General features: G+C 35.7%; 1 protein-coding gene across 1 annotated transcript in view; it reads right to left on the bottom strand.

The window, feature by feature from the left end:
• The window catches only part of FMRFaR (FMRFamide Receptor), a 694226-nt gene that overhangs the window by 322755 nt on the left and 345167 nt on the right, over positions 1-26304 (bottom strand). The window lies entirely within an intron of this gene.

Raw genomic sequence — 26304 nt, 5'->3', positions numbered from 1 at the left:
AACGTCTGTTCTTGGAGTTTTAAAGCTCAAATTTATATGTTCTGTTAAATATATAGCAAAAACGACCTTTTCACAGTCTCCGATCAAATTTTCTGAGCAGTGCACATTAAATACAATTTTGAGACGTTGATTTCAGATGGAAGCTACATTCTTTTCGTCACTGAACGGCAGTAATGGGATTTAGTACATTTTAATTGGTTTATAAACTTTTGTACTCCTTCCAGCTTATCTTGATATTTCGCAAATTTCCGATCACCACCTCTGCGTTCAATCGGTACTTGGCCTGTTTCATTAAATCGTTTTATCTCATAGGAAAGCCTATGTTTTGTTATTCCTAGCATGTTGAAAAAAGCTGCTTGGCAAACTGAAACTTGCTCCTTGGATAAAAAATTACGGATGAAACATTTTACCTGGTGCTTCTTTGGAGAATACTTTTCGATTTTTGGCCGACGGCACACAGTACGATTCACAGTGCAGTATTTCAAAATAAAGGCATCTTGAGTCGCTTTATCTTTGTTCTCATACAATAAGCTATAAAATTTTTGTACATCGTTTAAATTACATTTTAAGCAGATAAATGTGTCTTTGTCGGATTGTGTAAATCCTACGCATTCTTCGTGAGCATACCATCAGCAGGCTGATCACATCTTCATATCTTTGATCTGGTCCACGTCACAAACGAAGCAGTACCATGATTCCTTATGGGACAGGCCTCGCTGTAAAGACTTAGTTGATGGCTTCTTAATTGTACCACTTGTAGACGGTAGTGACGGATAAACAATTTCACTCCTTGAAAATTCTTTCTTCATTTTGGCGGCATTTGGGCTGTTCATTTTTCTTTTTAATAGTTTTCGATGCAGCATCGCCTTTATCAGAAGGAGCATCAAACAAGTTAACCACTAGGTTTTGGGCTCGTCAATGAATGGATTTTTTCTTTGAATCCTTTTAGTTTTACTATTGGCAGTGGACAACATTTAGGTAAAATACGTGTTTAGCTTAAATGTGGTGTCTAAAACGGTAACAGTTGGTACAGGTTCCATATCTTCATTGTCTGATATGTCATGAATCGAGTAGTTTAAAGAATGTTGTCTTTTTATTTTAGAGAACATTTAGGAAGAAAAGTTTTAATCCATTTGGTTAAAGACTAATTTATCGATTCTGCAGAAGTACTTTGTTTACTTTCTGCACTTCTTCTGATTTATGGAAGTGTTTCAGTCTTGCTTATTTCCATTTTCATCATTGGGATTTTAAGCTCACTTAGATATAAAGGTGCATAAGCACTCTCTGGAATCACTGATGGATTGAAAGAGTAAATTCCAGTATATTTGAATCCGGAGATCATATTTCCTAGTGTCATAGCCTTGGACCAAACTTTAGAAAATATTCATCCAACGAATATGCGTCTTATCGAGCGTTTAAGAATATTCATCCAAAAACAAAGAACCATATCGCCCCAAAACGGTTCGAAAAATTTGAAAACAAGCTCATCCATGGGCTGTAGATCATGTATTGTATTGCTTGGTGAACAAAAGCGGACAATGTCGTACTTTTCAGCAGCTTTAACGATGTTTACATCTAAATGAGACTTAACACCGTCAAAATCAACAAAGTATTTTTACTTTCAATTCGAAACTGTTGAAGATGTTCCAACTTCACAAAAACATCGTTTGTCATACTTCCTTTAGGTGTCATAAATACCTTGGTTCCAGAAGGAAGATTTTCTTTCCATTCTAGTTTGAGCCTCTGGCCCTTAAATAATATCATTGGAGGTACGTACTGACCATTAGCATTGGCATACGGCACGTTTGTCACGTTTTCAGCGTGCTTAGATGCTACTATATGCACTCCCTTTTTACCCTTTTTTGGCAAAAACTTCCTTAACTGCATTCGGCTCAATTTTATCTCAAACATATGAACAAAAATCGTTGGTTCAGTGCAATTTAACATAGTAATAAGTTTTCATTTATAAATAGTGAGATAGTTCTACATAATCACAACGTTCAAAGGTCAATTAAAGAATAAAATTTGTATTAAGGCATTTCTCTAATAAGGCTAGGGCTGTCTCTAATAAGGCCATGTACTGGCCTACACGTGCCGTTTTTGTTATTAGTTTGTTTAGTGTATTTGTTTGTTTGTTTATTTTATTTACTTAACTGACGAATTCTATACAGATTATGTTTGACTAAAAGGAAATGACGAATTTATTTATTTATTTACTTAATTATAAAATGTCAAATCAACGTTAACACCAATAATGGAGAAGAAGAATACAGTAATAAAGAAATACATCTTAACAAGACAAATCATATAGGAATAGCGACATGGAATGTGACAGTTCTGACCGGCAAGGAAATAGAAGCTACGGAAGAAATGGAAAAAATGAAGGTACAAATAATGGGAATAAGCGAGACAAAAAAAAAATAGGGAAAGGACATATCAATATCAATGGGAAATATAGTCTATATTATTCCGGAGTACCACAGGTTCACAGAGCAAAAGAAGGAGTCGGTATAATAGTGAATAAAAGAATAGAATCAAGAATAACAAACTACGAAGTAGTATCATCTAGAATAATCACAGCCCAAATAGAACAAAAAAGACAAGATAGGAATAATACAAATATACGGACCAACAGAAGGTAATGAAGAAGAGATAATGATAGAATTCTACAACGAACTCCAAAATGCATTAGACAAATTAAGAGAGACAAGAGAAAAAATAATAATCTTAGGCGATTGGAATTTAAGAGTAGGTAAGGATATTAACAGATGATTAAGATGCATTGGACAATATGGGGAAGAAACACTAAATAGAAATGGAATTAAAATGCTGGAATTCTGCCAAACCAACGACCTGATAATATTAAACACATTCAGTGAACAAACCATTAACGACAAATATACATGTGTGGCTGAAGAGAGAAATGCGAAAAGCTTAATCGACTATATAGTCTATACGAGAATCCTAGAACAAAATATAAAAAAACATCTTAACGGAAAAGGAACCCGAACTGTCTACACAACACAGGATGGTCACTGCAAAACTGGAGGATGAAAAAATGGAGGAAGTGGAAAAAAAGAGTACAAGAAAGTAAATGTAAACAAACTAAAGATAAAAAGTGTGCGAGAATTTTACAAAAACTAACAAAAGACTGAGACAAATAGAGTGCCAAAAAGAAACATGGACAATGGAAGAAAGATGGAATACCTACAGTGAAGTATTAAAGACAACAGCAACTGAAGTGTGTGGAATCAAAAAATATAATAAACAGTTAAAAAGGACAAGATGGTGGAATAAAGAAGTGAAGACAGAAATAAAAAAGAAGAAAATAGCATGGAAAAAATACATCGAAACGGGATGAGAAGAAGATAAAGAAAAATACTATAGGCAGAGACGATTGGCAAAAAAGACAGTCACACAAGCAAAAGCAAAAACATGGAAAGAATTTGGAGAAGAACTTCAGGAAGAATATATAACAAATAATAGAAACTTTTGGACGACAATACGACACATAAGGCAGGGAAAACGAAAGGAAATAAACGCAGTAAGAGATACTGCAAACCAAATACAAATAAGCCCAGAACAAATAGCTAGGGTATGGAAAGAATATTATGAGAAAAAATTTGATACCGAAGTGATAAAGGAAGACAATATAATCAATGAAGGCGAAGAAAACATAGAGCCAGAGCAAATAAGTAGAGAAGAAGTAATAGAAGGATTATCAAATATAAAAATAGGCAAGGCAGGTGGAGATGATGAAATTGAACCGGAAATGGTAAAATACATGGGAGAAGAAGGAATAAACTGGCTATGGAAAATATATAAAGAGGCGTGGGAAAAACAAACAATCCCTAAAGACTGGCAGAACAATATCATCGTGCCAATATACAAAAAAGGGAGAACATGTAAACTACGAAAACTATAGAGCAATATGTCTGTCATCGGTATGCTTTAAAATATATACGAAAATAATAGAGAAGAGACTGAGAAAAGAAGTAGAAATGGTATTGGGAGAAGAACAAACGGCATTTGGACCGGGAAGACAGACAAATGACAACATATATATCATTAAAAACCTAATAGAAAGAAGCATAGATACGGGGGAAAAACTAGTATTAGCATTCATAGACCTAAGAGCAGCATTTGACACGATAGAAAGACATATTATAGGGAAATGCTTGAGGAAAATTAACGTACCTAATGCATTGATAAAAATTATAGGAAGTACTTACAAAGAGGTAAAAGGAAGGGTACAAATAACAGGGGAAAGATCAGAAGCATTTAATTGGAAGAGAGGTATTAAACAAGGAGATAGTCTCAGTCCTTTGCTATTCATAATAGTAATGAACGAATTGATAAGAAACACTAGAGTCAGAACTAATCAATTACAGACAATAATAAGTTACCGCAGATTACAAGCGGTAACAATAGAGTCCTTAATGTATGCAGACGACATAGTACTAATAGCAGATTCCGAGAATAAAATGCAGATATAATGGATATATGGGTAGAACAAATAGAAGAACTTAAAATGAAGATAAACGAGGAAAAAAGTAAGATAATGATAATCAGCGGCAAAGGAGATAAGGAAAATAATCAAATAAAGATAAAATGTAAAAACTCAGAATTGGAAATAGTAACAACTTACGAATACCTAGGAAGTATAATAACTAATGACGGAAAAATAGACTGGGAAATAACAAATAGAGCAAAGAAATCAAACAAGTTATATTATGCGTTAGCCCCAATAATGGGAAAAAGAGAACTTGCACGAGAAACAAGAATAAAAATATATAACACAATCGTGATACCGACTGTGCTCTATGCAAGTGAAAACTGGACAATTCTGGAAAAACATAAGAGCAGGATAAACGCAATGGAGATGAGACATCTAAGAAGAAAAGACAAAATGGGATAGATTAAGAAACGAGACTATTAGGAGAATGGCCAACCAGGAACCGATAATGAACAAAATAGCAAAGAGACAAATGAACTGGTATGGGCATCTGATGAGGATGCAATCCAATAGAATAACAAGAAAAATTTATGAAGCAAAAAACATCGGAAAAAGAAAAAGAGGCAGACAAAGAAAAAAATGGATACAGCAAGTAGTAGAGGCGGGAAAACTTAAGCAAAAATCACTCGAGGAATTGAAAATAATGGCAGGAAACAGAAAAGAATGGAAGAGATGGGTAAATGAAAATTAAAATAGCTAGCCCAAATCCGACACCCTGATAGGGTAAAAGGAAGGGGAGAAAGAAAGAAAGAAAGAAAGAATTATAAAATGTAATTTTCATTACAATCAGTCGTGGCTTATTCCCATTTAAACATAATATTTAACTTATATATATGCCACAAACAAAAAGTTTCAAACATTTTTAATAAAATTCCAATAAAATCCCGCGAAAATTGTCATTAAATGAATTTAAAACAAAACCGATATAATTTGTGTAGAGGACAACAACTGCTGGGCGATTCGTTTATTTTATCACGTTTTTACTTCATCGGCAAATTCTGACTGCTGAATTTAAATTGAAATTTGTGTATTTTTTGAACATCTGATCAAACAAGCCAATTAGGATTCGTGACTCGAACGAGGAAATCGCATAAAGCGACTTTTCAGTTGAAGTTTCAGTGATTGTTTATGCTCTCAAAACGGTATTTGCTTTTTTTGTTATTTATTTGTGTTCGTGTAAACGGCAACAAACACTTTTATGGAGTTTTGTTTTTATATAACTATTTTGAGCTGCTTTATATGGAGCATACAATCTTTGCACGTGTTATATACAGCGTAGGACGCGCATCTGGACAGTATGGCCATAGGATAAATAGAAAAATAATAGCACTGATTGACAAAATTTACTTTTTTGTCTTTTACTTTAATTAAAATGGCTGTTTGTTACGGACTTGAGATGCGTAAAACAGTGGCGCACCTAGAATTTTCCTGGAGGGGGGTGTTTGGTTGGGTAGCGACTTTTTTTTATGCTACCTCACTTTTGAGTCCTTAAAATTTGGGCTTTAGTTTAATTTAAAGTACTAAAGATAAAAGTGTCAAAGATTTAGGTATCTGTTATTCTGCCTACCAACTAAAACCACCCTCTCCTACTTGTGCCTAGTTGACTATCTCACGGACCGTACTCCAAAAGTGGGATGGCCGCTGTAAGGTTGAGGACATTTTTGAAACAGTTCCTTCCCTTATCTAGATCTTCTCTTTGTCGTTGGTCCGGTTGGGGTTTCTCTTCTTCTTCTTTCCTATTCACTATTCCTTCCCTCCTTACTTCCTGTCATCCTCAAGATCATCTCTCTCGCAGTTACAGGGTTCATACCTATTTCTATACATTCTGTTTCTCTTCACTCTACATATATTACACTCCAGCATTGTGTAAGTAAAAGTGTCGGAATATTCGCAGTATAGGCGTTTATCTGCATCTGTCTTTCTGAACCTATGAAGATACGCCCTAAAACAGACAATCTACCTGGTCCCTTAGGCTCGGGATCAGCATCTTGGTCTACTGGACAACATCTTCTGTGTTATTTCACTCTTCTTGCCATCTGTCCATTCATATTTTCCTTTCTTCTTTTTTTATGGCTGTTGTCAAAGGCTTTCTTCTATCATAGAGATGTCTCCTTTCTACCGCTAACACATGCAGAGAAACACAACCCGTGATAGTCCACAATAATGCCGCAGATACAGTGCTGTGTAGGTGCATGCTACTCGTAACAGACTCGTTTTGTCTACTCTTCTCATGAGCCTAATATTTGGTAACTCTATCGAAATATACTTAATGAAAAATATTACAAGTTACATTTTCCTACTGTTCTTTATATACTTTTTTCCTATTTATGCCCTTGTGGAGGGGGGGTGGGTTTAACCCCCAAAACCCCCCTGGTTGCGCCACAGGCGTGAGAGACTCCACGATAATTTCGTTTATTATTTATTTTCAGGAACATAAATATAAACATTTCACAAAAATATGTATTTTTAATATATATGTCAAATTCTAGGCAATTTTTGAGATAATATTCACAGCAAAATGCATAAGAATGAGCAAGAATTAGTTAGTTAACAAAATTGCTGTCGAACAGTATAATCGATACATGATATTATTCATCTATTGAATAAAGGCAGCGAGTATTTGGGACATACACGAAACAACGAACGTTACGAAATGTTACAGCTGATCTTGCTAGGAAATGTAATATAAAAAAAATAGGTATAATATAATAATTTTTATTGTAAATAATATTGTTTTAATTAAAATTGTTTTCAATTGGAAAACTGAGGCGAACGTAATTAACAGAGTAGGTATGCCAATTTCAAAATATCTGAATTGCACTCCAAATTCAACCTAGCACGATCAGCAATAGCAATATTGATGTTCTTTTCCCGTTTTCAAGATATAGAGCGTTGAAGAAAAAAAATGTTACGCATTTTTTACGATTTTGCCGAAAGTACTGGCTACATTGTAATGAAATTTTATACGAATATGTTTTGGAAGCTGATACATTCCATGAATTTGTTTTTATATCTGATTCTCATAGAGGGCGCTAGTTACACGGATCGTACTAAGTATTAGTCAATATAACTTTTTTAAGAGTATTAATCAAAATTTCAAGTAAACTTAAATATCATTCAATTTTACACGAAAAAGGTACTCTTGGTAAAACTCGATACTGTGTAGCGTTTTCGGAATATTTTGATTTGAAAATTATGAAGTAATAATTGATGCTGGTATAAAATAGTTAGTAATTAAACAAAACTCACAAGAAGAAAATTAAATTAATGACTAAGAACATAAAATAAAATTCAATTACAGTAAGTGTTCAATATTGCCTCCGTTTTCGCGAATACACAAGTCTAATTTTTTTTCTAAAGATTCCATTAATCTTCTAAACGGTAGGGGATCAGCTATGATGTCATTAAATTGACGTTGAATTCTTTCTTCCAATTCTTGGCGTGAATTTACCTCTGTAGCATAGACTTTTTCCTTAATATACGACCAAACTGCGTAGTCCAAAGGGTTAAAATCGCATGGCCGAGGAGGCCAATGAATCGGAGCTTCTGCACCTCTACCCATCTATCGATTCGGAAAATGATTACTGAACCAATTACGACACCTTCTATCAAAGTGTGGTGGAGCTCCATCGTGCATAAAAAATAAAGATCTTCGCTTGTTTAGCGTTAAATCTTCTATCTCGAATAAGGAATTGTTTAAAAAATCCAGATACATATCACCATTTAAATTTCCAGGTAGAATATGATTTGTTATCTAAAGTTGATGCCCAAACATTAACTTTAAATGAGTGTTGGTAATGTGATACTCTTTTAACTCGTGTGTTCTCATCACACCAGTAGTGTGCATTATGTGAGTTAAACATACCTTGTCGGGTAAAGGTGGCCTTGTCTTTAAAAAGAATGCATTTTAAAAAATTTGGATTGTGGGCTGTCCTTTGTTGCAATGTTTCACAAAAATCCACTCTAACCGGTAGATCATCTGGCAAGAGCTCTTGGACTTTGATAAGGATGTAATTGCTGTTCTTTCAGTATCCGCCAAGTACTTGAAGAAGAAGTATTTGTTTGTCTTGCTATATTCCTTACGCTAACTTTTGGATATTGATCAAGTAAACTTAAAATATTATTTTCTTTATTAATTGTTCTTGTTGTTCTTGGTTTACCAGAATTTATTTTATTTGGTCTCACATTCCCAGTTTCTCGACAATGTCGTTCAACGGCTCTAAATGTTTTTTTACTTGGTAAGTTTCTTCTAGGAAACTTTTCTGCATAACGTGTCACAGCTGCACTAGAACATCCTAAACATTCGCCTAAGGTTAATAACATATCAGTGGATTCAACATTTGAGTACATTTTGATTTGTTTTTACAAATAACAAGGTTTCAACATTCTAATTATTGTTGATTTATCGTCATAACAATCAATAAATGTCAGATTTCCATGGCACACTTGGAGAAAATAGAGGTATACCTATTAGAACTTTATCATTACTACCAGCATCAATTATTACTTCATAATTTCCAAATCAAAATATTCCGAAAACGGTACACAGTATCGAGTTTTACCAAGAGTACCTTTTTCGTGTAAAATTGAATGTTTGAGTTTACTTGAAATTTTGATTAATAATTATACTCTCAAAAAAGTTATATTGACTAATACTTAGTACGATCTGAGTAACTAGCGCCCTCTATGAAAATCAGATATAAAAATAAATTCATGGGATGTATCAGCTTCCAAAACATATTCGTATAAAATTTCGTTACAATGTTGCCAGTAGTTTCGGCAAAATTGTAAAAAATGCGTAATTTTTTTTTTCTTCAACACCCTGTATCTTGAAAACGGATGGCGTTACAAAAGTTTTTTACTAAGCAAACCCCAATTATTTTTCAGTTTTTTACCTACACTAGAGACAGGGTTACCTTTTTTTGAAACACCCTGTAGAGGTCTCGGAGGCAGATAGAGCTCCTGGGTTAAAAATTTGGGCACATGGTGTTCTATGACAACTACTGGACTATTTTGAACAGGGTGGACAAAATATGAATGGTCAAAATTTCCATTATCCGAAACAAATAGGCACCGAAAAAAGAAAAGCAAAAAGAACAAAATTCTTTAAATTTGGACTTATATTTAATCATTTTGTAAGTGAAAGGTTGTCTTTCATTTAAATAACTTTTTGTTTGACTTTTAGTAGAAACTTACTACATATCTGAAACCTTTGTTATTACACAATACATTATTCGGATACATTTCACAACGGCGTTTCGTCACTAAGCAGTGCTGTAACGTCATCCGGAGATATCCGATAGCCAATCAAACACTCTTTTTTGTTTCGAACAAAAACGTAATCTGTAAAAAAGGTACTGTAATCAAATAATCGGATGGCTTTCGAAGATTTCAAAAATTGATGGGGGTTTTATACAGCTCGCTTTGATGGTTTGATGTAATAAAAGTGCTCGTGGCCACGAATTGATCACGTTAGATTTGACGAAAATACAGGGAAGTTTAAAATACGGTAGGTTTAATTTTTTCCACATTTTAGAAATATTCTAGTTTGGAATTGTGTGAAGATGCTATCTAATAATAAACTTGTTATTACATATATTATTAAAATTTATTTTTACAATATTTACACTAACTATTATTTAAAAAGTTGCGACGGCGGCGACCACTAAGTTTCTTTAGTTTATTATGCGTGTTTGTACTGTACACAGTTGCTTTATGTGGGTAGTCAGTGTTAAACTTCTTTTTTCTACACCATTATCAGGCGTGAAGTAATGTTGAACCCTTCCATAACTGCCACAAAACTCACAAATAAATATCCTGTTTTCCTTCACAATTCGTTACCAGCTTCAGAAAAATCTAGCATTATCTCACGTTAAGTTGATGTGCTGCAAAGAAGCCCTTGCTTACAAAAGCAATGAAGAAAAAAAAGATTCTTCTTCCTTTGCCCTATCCGTTTCGGACGTTGGCTATTAACAAGGTTATTTTGACTTTGTTTACGGCACCTCTGAACAGTTCGGTCGATGTTAGTCTGAACCATTGTCGCAGGTTATGCATCCATGAGTGTCGTTTTCTTCCCGGTCCCCTCCTACTGTCGATTCTTCCTTGGACTATTAACTGTAGCAGCCGGTACTTAGTATGCCTCATGACATGTCCGAAGTACTCAAGCTTCCGTTTCTTTACGGTGAAGATTATTTCTTTGCTTTTGCCTATTCTCTGCATTACTTCCACGTTAGTGATGTGGTCTGTCCACGATATCCGAAGAATACGGCGATATATCCATAGCTCAAAGGATTCTAGTTTCTTCAGGGTGGCTTCCGTTGTGGTCCATGCCTCTGCTCCATAGAACAAGACCGGGAAGACATAACACTTGACCAGTCTTAAATTTTAGTTCCATTGAGATTTTGCTTGTGAACCACTTTTTCATATTGTTGAACGCGTTTGGCGCTTTTTCAATTCGTGATCTTATTTCTGTTGACTGGTCCCATTTTGTGTTGACTGTGGTTCCAAGGTATGTGTATGTCTCCACTTGTTCTATTTTTCGGTTGTTTAATGTCAATTGCATCGGAGGTTGTTGTGTTCTGCTGATGAGCATGCATTTAGTTTTGGTTGTATTGAGTTCTAAACCATATTCTTGACTTGCTGTGTGTATGATTTGCATGAGTCTTTGAAGCTCGTTGCAGTCATTTGCGATAATAACTGTGTCGTCAGCATATCTAATATTATTGATTACCTCTCCGTTTACTTTGATACCCTCCGAAACTTCTCCCAGTGCTTCTCTGAAGATTTGTTCAGAGTATATATTGAACAGGAGCGGCGAGAGGACGCATCCCTGTCGTACACCCTTTTTAATATCTTCCCACTGTGTAAGTTGCCCATCTTTATCTCAGCACTTTGGTTCCAATAGAGACTGGTTATTATGCGCAGATCCTTGCCATCAATATACATCTTCCTGAGCATTTCCATGAGTTTATCATGTTTAACCTTGTCAAACGCCTTGGAGAAGTCGATGAAGCACAAGTGGACGTCATTGTGCATGTCTCTGCATCTTTGAATTAAAACTTGCAGATTGAAGATCGCCGACTGAAGATCGCCTCTCTTGTGCCCAATGCGCTTCGGAATCCGAACTGTGACTCCGATATATTTGCTTCGCATTTGCTATATTTTCTATTGTGTATGATTTTGGTGAAAACTTTGGTAATGTGATTTATCAAGCTTATTAAGCGGTGTTGATCACAGTGTTTTGCACTTGGTGTTTTAGGTATTGCTACAAAGGTCGATCGAAGCCATTCCTCCGGAATCTCCCCTTTGTCGTAAAAGGTGTTAAAAAGGCCTGTCAGAAAATCGAGGAAGTGGTCATCCGTTTCGCATAGGAGTTTTATGATCTCGCCCTGTATGTTGTTGGGACCTGGTGTTTTGTCGTTTTTTAGCGATGAAATGGCTTTTTCCACTTCAGACCTTAGTATTTCGGGTCCAGTCATCTCGTCATCTTGGTCCACTGTCGCTCTGCGTTTATCGTTAAAAAGTCGTTCTACGTAATCTTTCCATGTGTCGATGAGCTTCAAGTCGTCTGATATAAGGTTACCATCTGCGTCTATTAGTGTCGGGTGGGGATTATTGGTTTTCTTTTTAGTTGTTAATTCTTTGATCTTTTTGTGCATGTTGTGGTAGTAATATCTTCTGTCGCACTCTTCGATTTCATCGCATTTTTCCTTCAGCCAGCGTTCCTTCGCTTCCTTTATCTTTGTTTTTATATTGTGACTTGTTTCTTGATACTTCACTTGATTTTTGCATTTGTGTTGTCTTCTTTCTTCCATCATATCAAGGATTTCATCCGTCATCCATTCTTTCTTCTTTACGCGCTCCTGTAACAGAAGTGTCTTGTTTGTCATTTCAACAGCTCTTTTTATTTATTCCCATTTAGCAACTGCGTCTTGTGCGGGTTCACTCAAGTTTCCAATGTTTCTTCTTAAGAATTCCTGTACTTGTTGTTTAATTTTGGGATCCTTTAATTTCCTAATGTATATCTTGGTTTTGGTAGGCTTCCCTTCTATACGTTTTAGTTTGATTCCCAGTTTACCCACCAATGGGTTGTGATCCAATTGAGAGTCAGCCCCGGGATAGGTTTTCACTGATGTGATTGAGTTTCTGAGTCTTTCTGGTATGGCAATGAAGATTAGGCAAAAAAAGATTAGATTTTTGTAAAAGGTATCAGCATTGGAAACCTGAACAATGGAAAAAAGTCATATTCAGTGACGAAAGTAGTTCAGGTTAGTAAGAGAAAGTTTTAAATTTGTTCATCGTCCACACATCGCGTCAAAGTTTGATCCAAAGTTCACAGTTAAAACCGTCAAATATCCTGAAAGTGTAATGGTATGGGGTGCGTTTAGCAGAAATAAGGGAAGGGCAGGATTGTATTTCTTGCCAAATAATATTAGAATGAGGAAGCAACTATATGAACTTTTGGGTAATTCACAAATGTGACTTCTTTATACACAGTGGTGTCCCTGCTTACAACTCCAAAAGAGTGTCAAAGAAAAAAATGATCACAATATCAACCTATTGGAATGGCCAGGTAACTCGCGACCTTATATCGAGAACGCCTGGAATAAGATGAAAAATTAAGTTCAAGAGTGTGGACCGAGCAACATAAATCAGCTGAAAGAGGAGTTGAAGAGGTTGTGGTTGACCATGGAAGAAGAATATTTCTTGAACTCTGCTCAATCCATGCCCAAGAGAATCCAGCTTGTCATCGACTTCTTCTTCTTTGGGTGCCGTGTCCGTATTCATACGTTGGCCGTCATCATGTTTACAATTTCCTGGAACCTTTCTCTGTCGGCAGCTGCGCGAAATAATTCTTCTACTGTGGAACCACACCATTGTCTAATATTACGCAGCCATGAAAGTTTCTTTCGACCAATCCATCTCTTTCCTTCCACTTTTCCTTGTATTATAAGGCGAAGTAGATGTTATTTAGGTCCTCTAATTATATGGCCGAAGTATTCTGTTTTTCTCTTCTTTATGGTTTTTATGAGCAGACGTTCTGAATTGATCATTTGAAGAACATCTTCATTGGAAGTGTGCGAAACCCACGATATCTTTAGGATTCGTCTATAGCACCACTATTCGAATGCTTCTAACTTGTTTAGCATTGTGGTTTTTAACGTCCATATCTCACAACCATACAATAAAATGGACCACACATAACATTTCAGGACCTTCTTAGGTTCTTCGGTCATCGACTGCAAGGATGATATTACAAGGTATTAATTTGTATAATTAAAATAAAAATTATCCGGATTTATGTGTTTTATTCACTGTGTAAAAATTGTTATGCCAGCATGTATGTATTAACTTTGTTAATGACGAAAAGATAAAAATAAAGATTAAAAGAAAAACCAATACGCAATCTGACTCTAGGAAAGATCGTCACAGATGAACACAAAAACGTTTAATAACTTGGTTTCCATTTTGTACAGAACGAAAAATAGTTTTAAAAAAACTTATATAAATTGTGAGATTTAACGTCCTTTGTTTTTAGAATAACCCGTTTTTAAATTGAAAGAAACGTTTAACAGCGTATAAAAACCTAATTAGTTAGAATTATGAAAAATGCACGGAAAACATTCCCTTTAGTTAATTAAACTTCTTTAATTTTCTATCCCTTTCAGTAAAACAAATTAAGAGGGATTCGTATCTTCAAAACTTTTTATCTCTATCTCTGAGAAAAAGAAAAGTCGCGTTGATAAGGGTTAAAAATATAATTTATTTAGAAAGTACTTAAAAAATAAAGTTATGTCAAACAACGAACGAGGAGAGAAGATTGTAAGTAATTATTTTTGAAATAATTAATTTTTTTGAAGTTTTTTTAGCAATTTACATGAGTTTGACAAATTGTTTACGCAAATCTGTCCCCCAAAGTCGATACAAAACAATTAATGTCTAATATAAAATAAAAAAGTTTTCAAAATTCCACAATATTGACTTGGGGAAAGTCAGTAAAAAGTATTTAAAAATTCTGTTGAGAATTTTAGTCTCACTAACTAGTGAGTATGAAGTAATTTATTTGGTAGTTATTTCTTATACTTTTGTATGTAATATAATACTTTTCCTCTTTTAAAAATTATGTATTAAAACGTTGACGGGTACGTTGACGTCTATAGCCGTCAAAGCAAACTTCACTATGCCATGACGGTAATAGCCGTCCAAAATAAAATGGTCGTTTAAGGAAAAGGATAAGGATATAAATGATAGAAAAAATAACAGATGAAAGACAGGATACATAATTAGATAACAGTTCGATCAAAGAAAAACAAGAAACACTGAATACAGCTAAATTGCAAAACAAAATGGGCTCCAATGAGTTTTAACCTATAGCTCATAAAGGAACTCAAGATAAACTAAGCATTAGATTCACATTTCTCTCAAAAACATAAAAAATACGTAAAAACAAACAACGAGGTATCAAAGAAAATTTTAAAAATTGATATATTTACCCATAAGCAAAAAAAGTTATATCGTCAATAAAATAATTCAGAAAATACTAAAACAAAACAAAAATGTATTCATTAAGTCTCTTAAGAAATTAAACTATACATATTAACAAAAAGAGAAATCAAACGATTTCTACCTGGCGAAACCGAATTCAAATTTTTACCACTGTGTTTCCTAAAACTTGCGAAACAAACAGCTGGATAAATTACTCGGCAAGGGAATCTAAAATTGCATTCCACATGCCGTTCATCCTGGTCAAAATTCGTAGTGAATTCAGTTTCTGGTACTCCACACGAAGTAAGTAATAAAACATAATGACGGTATTATATTTTTGTTTTGATACAGGGCAGCGACAACCGCTTATACGTATTTCGACCTCTTTAGGTCTCGTCAGAACGATACATATATGTATACATATTAACTTGAAAAAAAAAACAGATAATGACACCTGTTGTCATCATGAAACATGTATTTATTAAATACTAATCAAAACAACTATCTTACAACCATTATTGTTGTCAATAATCTTATAATTAAAGCAGGTTGCAACCTTAACTTAACCATGGATGAATTTGTCGAGGCATTCGGTTCACTCAAGTCGTACAGGTCTCCCGGAGTGGATCACATACCACCTGAGGCGGTGCAGGGTCTAGGACGGGCGGAGCCTGCTTGGCTTCTGCAACACATGAATGCACTGCTGGAAGCACAAACTTTTCCTGAGCCTTATAGGACATCGAGGTTAGTACTGCTCCCCAAGGCTTGAAAAAAGTATCGCCCCATGTGTCTTCTTCTATGCATTGGTAAGCTGTATGAAAGGATGCTGCAAGTACGCATAGACGACATCATTGAGAGGTCAGGTGGTTTATCTCAGAAGCAGTTTGGTTTTTCACGGTTTTTTTTTTGGCTCAGAAGGGAAAAGCACGATTGATGCAATCGTGAGTGTACTCGAAGCGTTGCGCAACATGAGGGATGAACATCGCTGGGCGGCCCTGCTGATATTCGATGTTAGGAATGCATTCAATACGCTGCAGTGGAACGAGGTAATGAAGGCAATGAAGGAGAGAGAATATCCTGGTTACCTGATAAATGTGGTGGCGGAGTATCTGTCCGAGAGCAGGATTATGGTGGAAAAGAGCACGATAGTGCACGTGACGGCCAGGGTCCCCCAGGGATCTGTCTTGGGCCCGACGCTATGGAACCTGGCATATGACGGAGAGGGTAAAACCCTCTTTGCATTCGCGGATGATCTCGCTGTACTGGTAGCGGCTCGGGATAAGCCTGATCTCAAACAATAGGTTTGGAACGCAGACCGCGTCGTAAAGAAATGGATAACGCAGCACTAACTGAAACTTGCGGCAACAAAACCGAAACAATCATTCTGAAGAAGAAAAGAAACAGGCAAAGTGTTGAATTACAATGTGCAGGAGCATGTCTAAAACCCAAGAAACACGTAAAGTACCTAGGAGTGACATTGCATCAGAATGGAAAATGGGATGAGCACGTGAGGGAGGTGGCCCAAAAAGCTTGCGAATAGTGCGGCTGCGTTTGGGAGGGTAATGCCCAATATTGGGGCACCGAAATCCGAAAGGAGGAGGGTCTTACACGGTGTTGTACAATCGATTGTCCTATACGAGGCACCAGTCTGCAGCGGGGCGGTGGAGGTAATGGCCTATAGGAGGCTCATGACACGAGTGGACAGAATGAGTCTGTTGCGAGTGGCATGCGCCTACAGAACTGTGTCTGCGGCAGCCTTGTGGGGACAGCTGAACCAACGGCAAAGGTAATAGGGAAAGATGCTGTAAATTGAAGCTAGAAAAATGGGTCGGATTGTATGAGTTTTAGAATGCGTAAGTCAGACTGTGAGGAAGAAGGAAATGCCCGCCTGGGAGTGATGCCGTACTAGAAGCGATTAGGGTCTTCCACACACCTGAAACGTGACAGGGAGCCTCCTTGCTGATAGTCTGTGGATGAATGAAGGTAGTGCTTCGGAAGTGATGGTGGCCTTATAGCGGCAATTCAGCATCGCTGGATGGCTGAGGAGAGTCTGGTTTAGCAGATAGGCATTCGGCGTAGACTCGGCGAAGGAAGGGCATTTTAAAGTACCTCGGGAACTATCGCCGGGAGTACGAAGAACGAATCCTGCACTAGGATCAGTTAGGCGGCGTCCTGGACGGAGATGTCTTTTGAAGATTCCAGACCCCCTCTATAAAGACAAAAAAAAGATTGCCGCTTTAAATAAATGAAAAATAATAATATAAACAAAATTATGATAAATGAAATGATCTAAGGATGTAACCTAGAACCGAATCCAATAGGCCATTGTTTCGTTTTTCTTAAATTTATGCTACAAAAATAAACAGGAATTTCCATAATTTACTATACTTTTTAGAATAAAAATTATATTCTCTTAATACCGACACTAAATGTAAGAAAATAGTCAACTAGTTAGGACTCACATTACAGTTCGACGACATTCGTAGACAGGGCAATCGGCCTAGAGAATAACAGATGACGAAACCAAAGGAACAGGTACATAATACCCGGTCCGAATATCTTTGGTAGTAAACCAATATACAGCGAATTGAAGTGTCGTTAACTCCGTCGGCAGAAATCAGTGGGTAGAAAAGGTCTGAAAAGTTAATTGCCAGTGGGACTCTATAATTTACAAAAAAGGATCACTTAATATTGTTATTAATTAAAAAAGCAGAGCATGATCAAATTAGTACAACATAATATGTGAGTTCTCGACACAACTAAACTATATTAACATTAGAATGCATTTCAACATACAACTAACAACTGACTACCCATACTGAAATTGGGTTTGCTCTTTTAAAAGTTCTCCGCAGCTAATTGAAAAAAAAAGGGGTGGTTCTGTTCCAATGAGAATATCTTATTACTTTACTTTAATCATGGCCAAAACTAATTAAATTTTGTGAATATATAAGTTAAACTTGTAAGTAAATACTACTACTACTATCGGTTCCCAGCGTTCTTCGACACCTTCCGACTCCTAATCGCCATTCTTCTCTATTTAACCATAGGCCTGGAGGGATTTCTCTTTCCTTTAGTTCTTTTTCAATTCCCTCTCTCCAGCTTCTTCTCGGTCTTCCTCTTTTTCTTCTTCCTTGTGGTATCCACGTCAAAATCTGTTTCGGAATCCTGTCATCTGGCATTCTCTGTACATGCCCGTACAATATTAACTGTTTTGTTTGTATGTCATCAACTATTGTATGCTTGACTCCCATCATTTCTCGTATTCTCTCAGTTGGTATCCGATCTCTTCTTGATTTGCCTGCTACTTTTCTCCAGAAGTACATTTCTGTTGCTAGTAACAGTTTCTCTGTTTTTTGTTTCATTGGCCAAACTTCTATGCCATATGTAATTACACTTTTAAGTATGGTAGTAGGTAGTATTAAGTATAGTAAGTAAATATACTTGACATATTCAGGCCTATGAAAATAATCTCTACACATGAGGTTAACATGAACGTACAGTTTCGTTAAAACTTTTAAACTGAAATAAATTTAAACGCCACAACCTGTAGATCCTTATAGGGCAAGAACCTATTGGAAAGTTCATTATACTAATAAGAATAAACTGGAAATGGATAGTGGACACGCTCAGAAAACAATAAAAAATTAGTAGGCCAGGGAAGACTAAATGGAGAGACTGATAAATACATGAAGGAGAAGTACATAAGAACAAAACATGGAGGAGAGTCCAAGGAGTAGTAAAGGAAATACAAATATTAATTAATCAAGATAGTACTTTCAAGATTGTACTATTATGTATAAGCAGCGACAAGAAAAAGAAGAAGATAATAATTTTAGTCTACTTTTACTTTTTTTTTAATACGTCATACATGAAGATGTAATATCTTTGGAAGTTTTACTCAAATCTTTGCTGGCAAATGGCAGAGAATAATTAAGTTTAAAATTATTTATATAACAATATACGACACAACTGAAATGCAAAAATATCTTTGGATCAGGAAATCACAAAAGTGGTTTAAAAACAAACATAAAAAGAGACTCTTATATTTTGGGAAAGTTGTTCTAAATTTAATCTCAATTGCGGTATGTAAATGGCCCGTATCAGAAAACAATGGAATATTTCATGGCACTACATAATAAAATGTAAGATGACAATGTTGCTGTTTATCCTTAATTGTATTTCTTTTATGAGTTTCAGTGAATAAAAATAAAATTTAAGTTGCTGTGAGTACCATTTCATAATTTATTCAGATAATATAAACTACTAATTACCTACAAAAAAAAACTGCATCGTGAATTGCACGTCAGTTTATTGGAACTACTTGAAAATCGTAATTACAGCTGTTCAAAAAAGCTCTTAAAGCTTAGAATGACTAACCAAACTACTTTTGCACTTCACCGAAAACGTGGATACTTACTACATTTAGTCCATGATATGACGGTAATAATAGAAGAAAACCTCTGATTTTTTTATACAGTGCTAGTCAAAAGTCCGTCCCCCCCTTCGTATTTTTTGAACGGTTATACTTATAATAGTGAAATTTGAAGAGAGGTAATAAACAGACGTAGGCTTCTTAGCTAGTCATAACGAGTGAGTTATTAGTGACAGATCACGTTACAGAGCCACTGTGACAGATAATTTTAAATAGGACCATATGGCAAGTGATACCTCGTTTGAAAGGTATTGAAAATACCTATTCAGTCATAATAATTTTGTTTGAGTTTAAGCCCATTTTGATGAATAAATTAAATAAATACTAAAATTGTAGTTTGGTATTTAATTAATAAAAATTCTAACGTCCGCCTTTGGTTATTTGCCAAAAAGTTGACGTTTATCAATTCTTTAGTTGTTTTTAGTTTGAAAAAGCGTTTATAGCTCGATATTCAGTTTTTGTTTCTGCTTAGTTTAGTCAATTCTCAAGTTATTTTTAGTTTGCAAACGCTTTATACCTGAACATATAGTTTCAGTTTCTGCTTAGTTTAGTCAATTCAAGTTTAGTCAATTCAAGTTTAGTCAAGTTGTTTTTAGTTAGTTGTTCCTAATTAATATTTAGTTTGATTATTGTTTAACGAGACGTTTAAATTTTTACGAAGGCAGAATGGTACGTACTGTAGCCGACAAAGTAGCAGCTATGTTAATAATTGGTGAATGTGAAAATAATTTCCATGCAGCGGAACGTCTTTTTAATAAGACGAACCCCGATCGCCCTACATCAAGAGCTTATTTGAGGAAGTTTCTCCGGAAGTTTAAAAAAACAGGTAGTGTTAAAGATATCAAACGATCTGGTCGAACAACAATTAGTGATGACAAAAAAATTGACATAATTTTAGAAATGGTAGTAAACTCTACTACTTCTACAGCTCAAGTCGCATCTATCTATGGAATCAATCAAAAGACAGTACACCGAAGTGTTGGCTAAAATCAAATTTTATCCATACAAATTAAAAATTGTGCACCAACTTTCAGATGATGACTCCGACCGAAGACTAGAATTCTGGGAAAATAAGTCCAATAAAATTAGCCAACAGCCCGATTACATAAAAACAATTTGTTTTAGTGACAAAAATACTTTTTATCTCAATGGAAATGTTACCTAGATGTAGAATATCGTGGTAGATGGATTGGACGACGATGTACGATAGAATGGTCAGCTCGGTTACCGGACCTCACGACATTAAAGTTTTTTCTTTGGGGATACTTAAAATTTAATGTTTACGCTACAGCACCCGACCTTATTGACATTTTGAAACAACGAATTGTTGAAGAATGTAGGGCAATTCCCCCCGACACATTTGAACGAGTACGACAAGAGTTTATAAAAAGGATGCATTACTGTCAGAAAGTAGATGGAGCAAATTTTGAACACTTACTATAAGAATTCTTTGTTAAATATTTATTAATTAAATGCGAAACTACAATTTTAGTATTTATTTAATTTATTCATCAAAATAAGCTTAAACTTAAATAAAATTAGTATGGTTGAATAGGTATTTTCAATACCTTTCAAACGAGGTATCACTTGCCATAAGGTTCCATTTAAAACTATCTGTCACAGTGGCGCTGTAACGTCATCTGTCACTATTACGTCACCTGTTGAGAAGCCTACGTCTGTTTATTACCTCCCTCCAAATTTCACTATTATAACAATAACCGTTCAAAAGATACGAGGGGAGGAACGGACTTTTGACTAGCACTGTATATATCGATTTGCTTTAAATTTTGGTAGTATTTAAAAAAAACGTCAAAGATCAAAATCTACCCCACAACAATATGTGCTTTTTCTCTGGGGGAGGTTACCGTCCTAAATCGGGGGTCACAAAAAAACATGGTAGTCGATAAAATATTTTAATATAAAAATGCTCTCTAGAGTTTTTTCGAAAAGTCAATATTTTTGGAGTTTTTCGTGATTGAAACTTCACAAACTACATAGCAAAAAATCATGTTTCTAAACGGTTTTTCGCGAATGACTCCAAAAATTTAGATTTCATTGGAAAACGTGGATATAAAATACAATAGACTTTTATTCATTAAATACAAAAATCCATCATATAATGTTGAATAGTCAGAGAACGGTAGGTTTTGCATAAAAAACTTATAGAAACTTTTTTAAAGATCTTAAAAAAAGTCTGCAAAGTCACTCTCTTTAAAGACAGTATGGTCTACTGGCCATACACCACTGACACGAAAACCACTAACTGCATTTTAAATAGTTGCAGCCTTGCCATACACCTCTGTAGCTAATCCAGAGATTTGGTATTGTGTGACACATAGTCCAGGATTAGTCCTCAGTTACTTTTCAACTGCTTGAATAAAGTAGGTCTTTAAGGGGCTGAAAAGGCTGAAGTCGATGTGTTGTATGTCCTGGAAGTTGTAACAATATGGGTAACACTATGATTCCTGGCATATTCAATGGTATCAAGATTTTTGGAATGAGTTGTGTCTGAGGTTTGTTTTACAATTCAACAAAATGTGTCAGCCACTTTATAAACAGTTCAATGGTTATGTACCCGGACTCAGATATGTCCAACCTTCCAGGTGGAGCTCCAACTTTAAGCTCAGGCGTCATTCTCATACGCTTAAAAATAAGCATAGGTGGAACAAAGTTTCCGGATGCGCTGGTACAGCATACCATAGTAGTGTTGATACCATGCTCGCTACTTGAAATTGAACTTACCTGTTTTTTACCTTTTCTGGCAAGTATTTTTTGACTTTTGGTTTGGACAGTAGAAAGTCCTGACTCATCAACATTGTAAAATCGTGTGGCATCGACTTTGTTTTCTTCAACAAGCTTCTGTAGGATGTCAAAAAACTCACAAAAATTTTCTTTGTTGAACCCTTTCAGCCGTAATAAAGATCTAGCATGAGGATCTCTCAAAGCAAGTTCAGGATGTCGCTGTTTAAAAGAGTAAAACCATTTCTTACCAGCCAATTAAGTTTGAGTATTAAAGTTATGGGAAATATTGTTTTTTCTCAGCAATTTGATATGCCAACCGTCTTACGTCCGTGATTGTAAGTCCAAACATTAAGCTTTCTAGCTTAAAAATATGATCTAGAATATCATTTTCTATGTCCGCTGGTATGATAGACAACCGACCAATGTTTTTTATGGCTTAGCAACATTTCTTCCTTTAAGATGCCGGTTGAAAGTTGGCTTTGGTATGCCATACCGACGGCAGCATTTATGAAATACAACATCACCATTACGGTAAGCTTGAAGAGACCGGTTCATATCGTCCTCGCTCCATAACCCATATGTCCTTTTTTCCATCTAAAACACAAAAATACAAGTGTATTAGGTTGTTATTACTCCTGCTAGTTGAAAAATAAGTAGGTAGTTGTATACAGTGTGGAAGGCACTTACGGAATATTTATATTTAAAAATCAACAGATCTCAGCATTTTTTATGATTTTTTAAAACAAGGACAGAGATAATTTTATTCCATAAGTGCCTCTCACCCTATATAATACAGGAGAGGGTGTCTTTGATCGTAACGGTACGATCAAGGAAAAGTAGCGAGGTGCGATCAAGGCAACTCTTACTTTTCATAAAGATTTGCAATTTATAACCTAAAAATAAAACTGTTTGCCTTAACCTATTGGTTTTTAGATACCTACTAGATTTAGTGTATTATACAAATTTGTTGATAAAATTATATTACACTTACCTTTAAAAAAGATGTGAGCTTACGTAGGATGCACGAAATCTACAAGCACACGTTCAAAAACACAATAATTGTAATAATACAAAGCAGAATGGTGCGAACATGCACAACTCTGTTGAAACTCGCGGTATTCCTCTTGTAGTACACAATAACACTGTTAGGAAGCTCTAGCGTATCTATAAAGCAGTCAAATAGAGGTGGTACGATTAAGGAGGCGGATTTAGAAACTTTCCCCTATAATTTTGTATTCTGCAATTCATTACAACAAACTCTTACCGAAATTAATAAATTATTGTCATTAATTTTTTCATTACCACCAACTTCTGCCTCAAATGAACGGGATTTCTCTTCTCTCAAAAGAATTAAGACAAGACGTATTGTCAAAACATCATGAAACAAGAGAGAATGTTAAGCTTGTCTCAAATGTCAATAGAAAAAAAACTTTTAAAATCTCTCCAAACTCTAATAAATTTTACGATGACGTTATAACCCATTTTGCTACTTCCAAACAACGTACACTAGAGTTAATTTATAAAATGTTTAGGTTCTAAATTTATAGGAAAAAACAAAAAGTCTCCTATGATAAATGAAGTCTTTATCTATCTGAAGAGACAAAGACAATTTTGCCGACATTGTCTATAGAGCCACGAGCCGCCACTGATAAGTATACTAAATGAAAAACTTAATACACTTGATTTATACTCATAACACATTAATTCTTTAGAACATTAACAAATAAGATCACGATTTTCTATTGATCTCCAATTCTCTAATCTCCAACCAGGAGATCGAACCCAAATAAAAAAAAACTACCCATTTCGATTCTCATTCCGACCCTGCACGTTTGAAAGCGAAACTGTCCTATTTTAAGGAAAATGAAGGCATAATGTGTAACATTCGAAGTTATTTAAAACTTATTTAAGCACACATTCTGCGGCGCATGCAACAGGTGGTCTGTTGTCCCAAAATAACGTGTGACTAAAACCCGACGTATTTACTTTTATTTATAGGTGCTTAAAGTAAGAATTTATTGTGATGGCACTTCATGAGTGCCATGTAAATTATATGGTTGTGAAATACGATGTCTTAGTAGATGTTAAGAGGTGCCGTTCTGATAAATAAACCAATATTTCAACAGTTATTAGTTTATTTAGATTAATAAAATCACAATGTGTCTATTATAGATTCTTGTGAGATTTTGATCGATAAGTCAAAAGCACAATACTTTTTATATGTACCTTGTTCGTCTCTAGTGGTAGATAAAGAGGGATAGTGGATGCGGCTAAGACTGATCCCGAGGTGTTGTTAGGCCATACAAGAAGACAAGGCAAGTCAAGAAGACAACACGGACTGTAGGAAATACCACTGGACAGGAAGCTTGAGGTTACCTGAAAACTGTTTTCACACGGCCATTGGTATAGAGTGCAGTGGGACGCCGAAGCTGAACGAGCTCTTTATTTTACCATAGATTAACCCAAGGAATCGTTGAATGTCCTAAAGACACGAAAGGCTCCGGAACTAGATGAGATACCACAAGAAGCGGTGAAAAACACTGGTAGTCTGGAGCCAACATGGCTTTTGAAACACATGAACGCACTGCTTGAAACTTCCTGCTACTTTCAAAGGGGAAGACAAGATCGACCTGTTTGGCTTCTGTCATACATAGGTAAATTATACAAGAGGATTATAAGACGGGAAATCGACACAGTCATTGAAGATTCAGGCGGGTTGTCACCCAGGCAGTACGGTTTCAGAAAGAACAGGAGCACAATGGATGCGGTGATGGAAGTCTTCCGTAAGTACTTGATGAATTTTGTCTTGGACTATCTGTCAGAGAAAAATTGTAGTAAAAAAGAAATGTTATTGATGTGACGATTTTAGTGTCACAGGCGTCGCTCCTATGATCTACGATGTGGAATCAGGCATATGACGAGGTTGTGAGTCAACAATACGGACAGGGTGTAACTCCTTTCGCATTTGCGTATGACCCCGCTAGGCTGATAGATAGCAACTCGAGAGAGGGAGGACCTTATCTTCGATGCACAGCGTACAAGTCGAGGAGTGGATTAAAATGCATGGCCTAGAACTGGCTGCGGATGAAACCAAGGCTATAGTTTTTAAGGGGCCAAAGAAAAGCGATGGGATAACATTCGAATGTGCAGGAAACAGAGTGGTTTCAAAAAATGCGTGATATATTTAAATGTGACTCTGAGTCAAAGCGAAAGGTGTGAGGATTACATAAAGGCGGTGACTCAAAGAGCTGCAGTGAGATCCGCCGCGTTGGGGATGTCATGCCCAACATCAGGACCCAAAATTAAGAGAAGAATGGTTCTTTATTCTGTTGTCCAATCGATCGTCCTCTACGCGAAGTATGTCTGGGGTATTGAACATTTAACAAAGGCGTACAGAAAGTAGCTTATCCGAGCAGATAGGAAGAGTTAAGGGTGGCATGTGCATACAGAATAGTCTCTGCCGAGGCGTTGGTAGTATACGAGAGAAGTAGTAAAGGAAAAGTATACGAGAAAAGAAATAAAGACATATTAAAAGAACGTTTAAGAAAAGAGGAAAAGAGAGGCCCATTGTGGTGTGGCAAGAGGAATAGGACGAATTGAAAAGAGTGACGCAGTGAACGAAAGTCTCTAATCTGAGAAAATAGATGTACTGCAGGCATCATCGCTTGGATTACTTCCTGACGTAGATGTTCACAGGACCGTTGTTTCAGGGCATACCTTTACAGATTTGGAATTGGATAAAATGAAAAATGTTTATACTGTGAAATATCGAACACGGTCTCATATACTTAATTGGTATGCAACATATAGATAGCCGAGAGGAGACTGTTTGAGAGAGAGCTAGAAAGTAGGGTGCAACAGTCACGGAACTGGTGTTGGAGACACTTAGGTCATCGTTAAAGACTTTCCACAGCACATGATCGATCGTGCAATAACAACTGCAGCTGCTATGCAGATTTAGAGTTTAATGGCCACCTGTTACAAAAGTTACAAACATGAATGTATCTAGATTGCTACATCAGCAACTAACTACTACATTCTGCAATTCTATCTAACTATAAAGACAACACCAGAAGCCATAGTTATCATTTAAAAATGTTTTTATGTAAAGCTATATACAAGATTT

This window comes from Diabrotica undecimpunctata, chromosome 4 (genome assembly GCF_040954645.1).
Source record: "Diabrotica undecimpunctata isolate CICGRU chromosome 4, icDiaUnde3, whole genome shotgun sequence".
Classification (NCBI taxonomy): domain Eukaryota; kingdom Metazoa; phylum Arthropoda; class Insecta; order Coleoptera; family Chrysomelidae; genus Diabrotica; species Diabrotica undecimpunctata.
The sequence above is the reverse complement of the archived record's forward strand: the minus strand, read 5'-3'. Positions and strand labels throughout refer to the sequence as shown.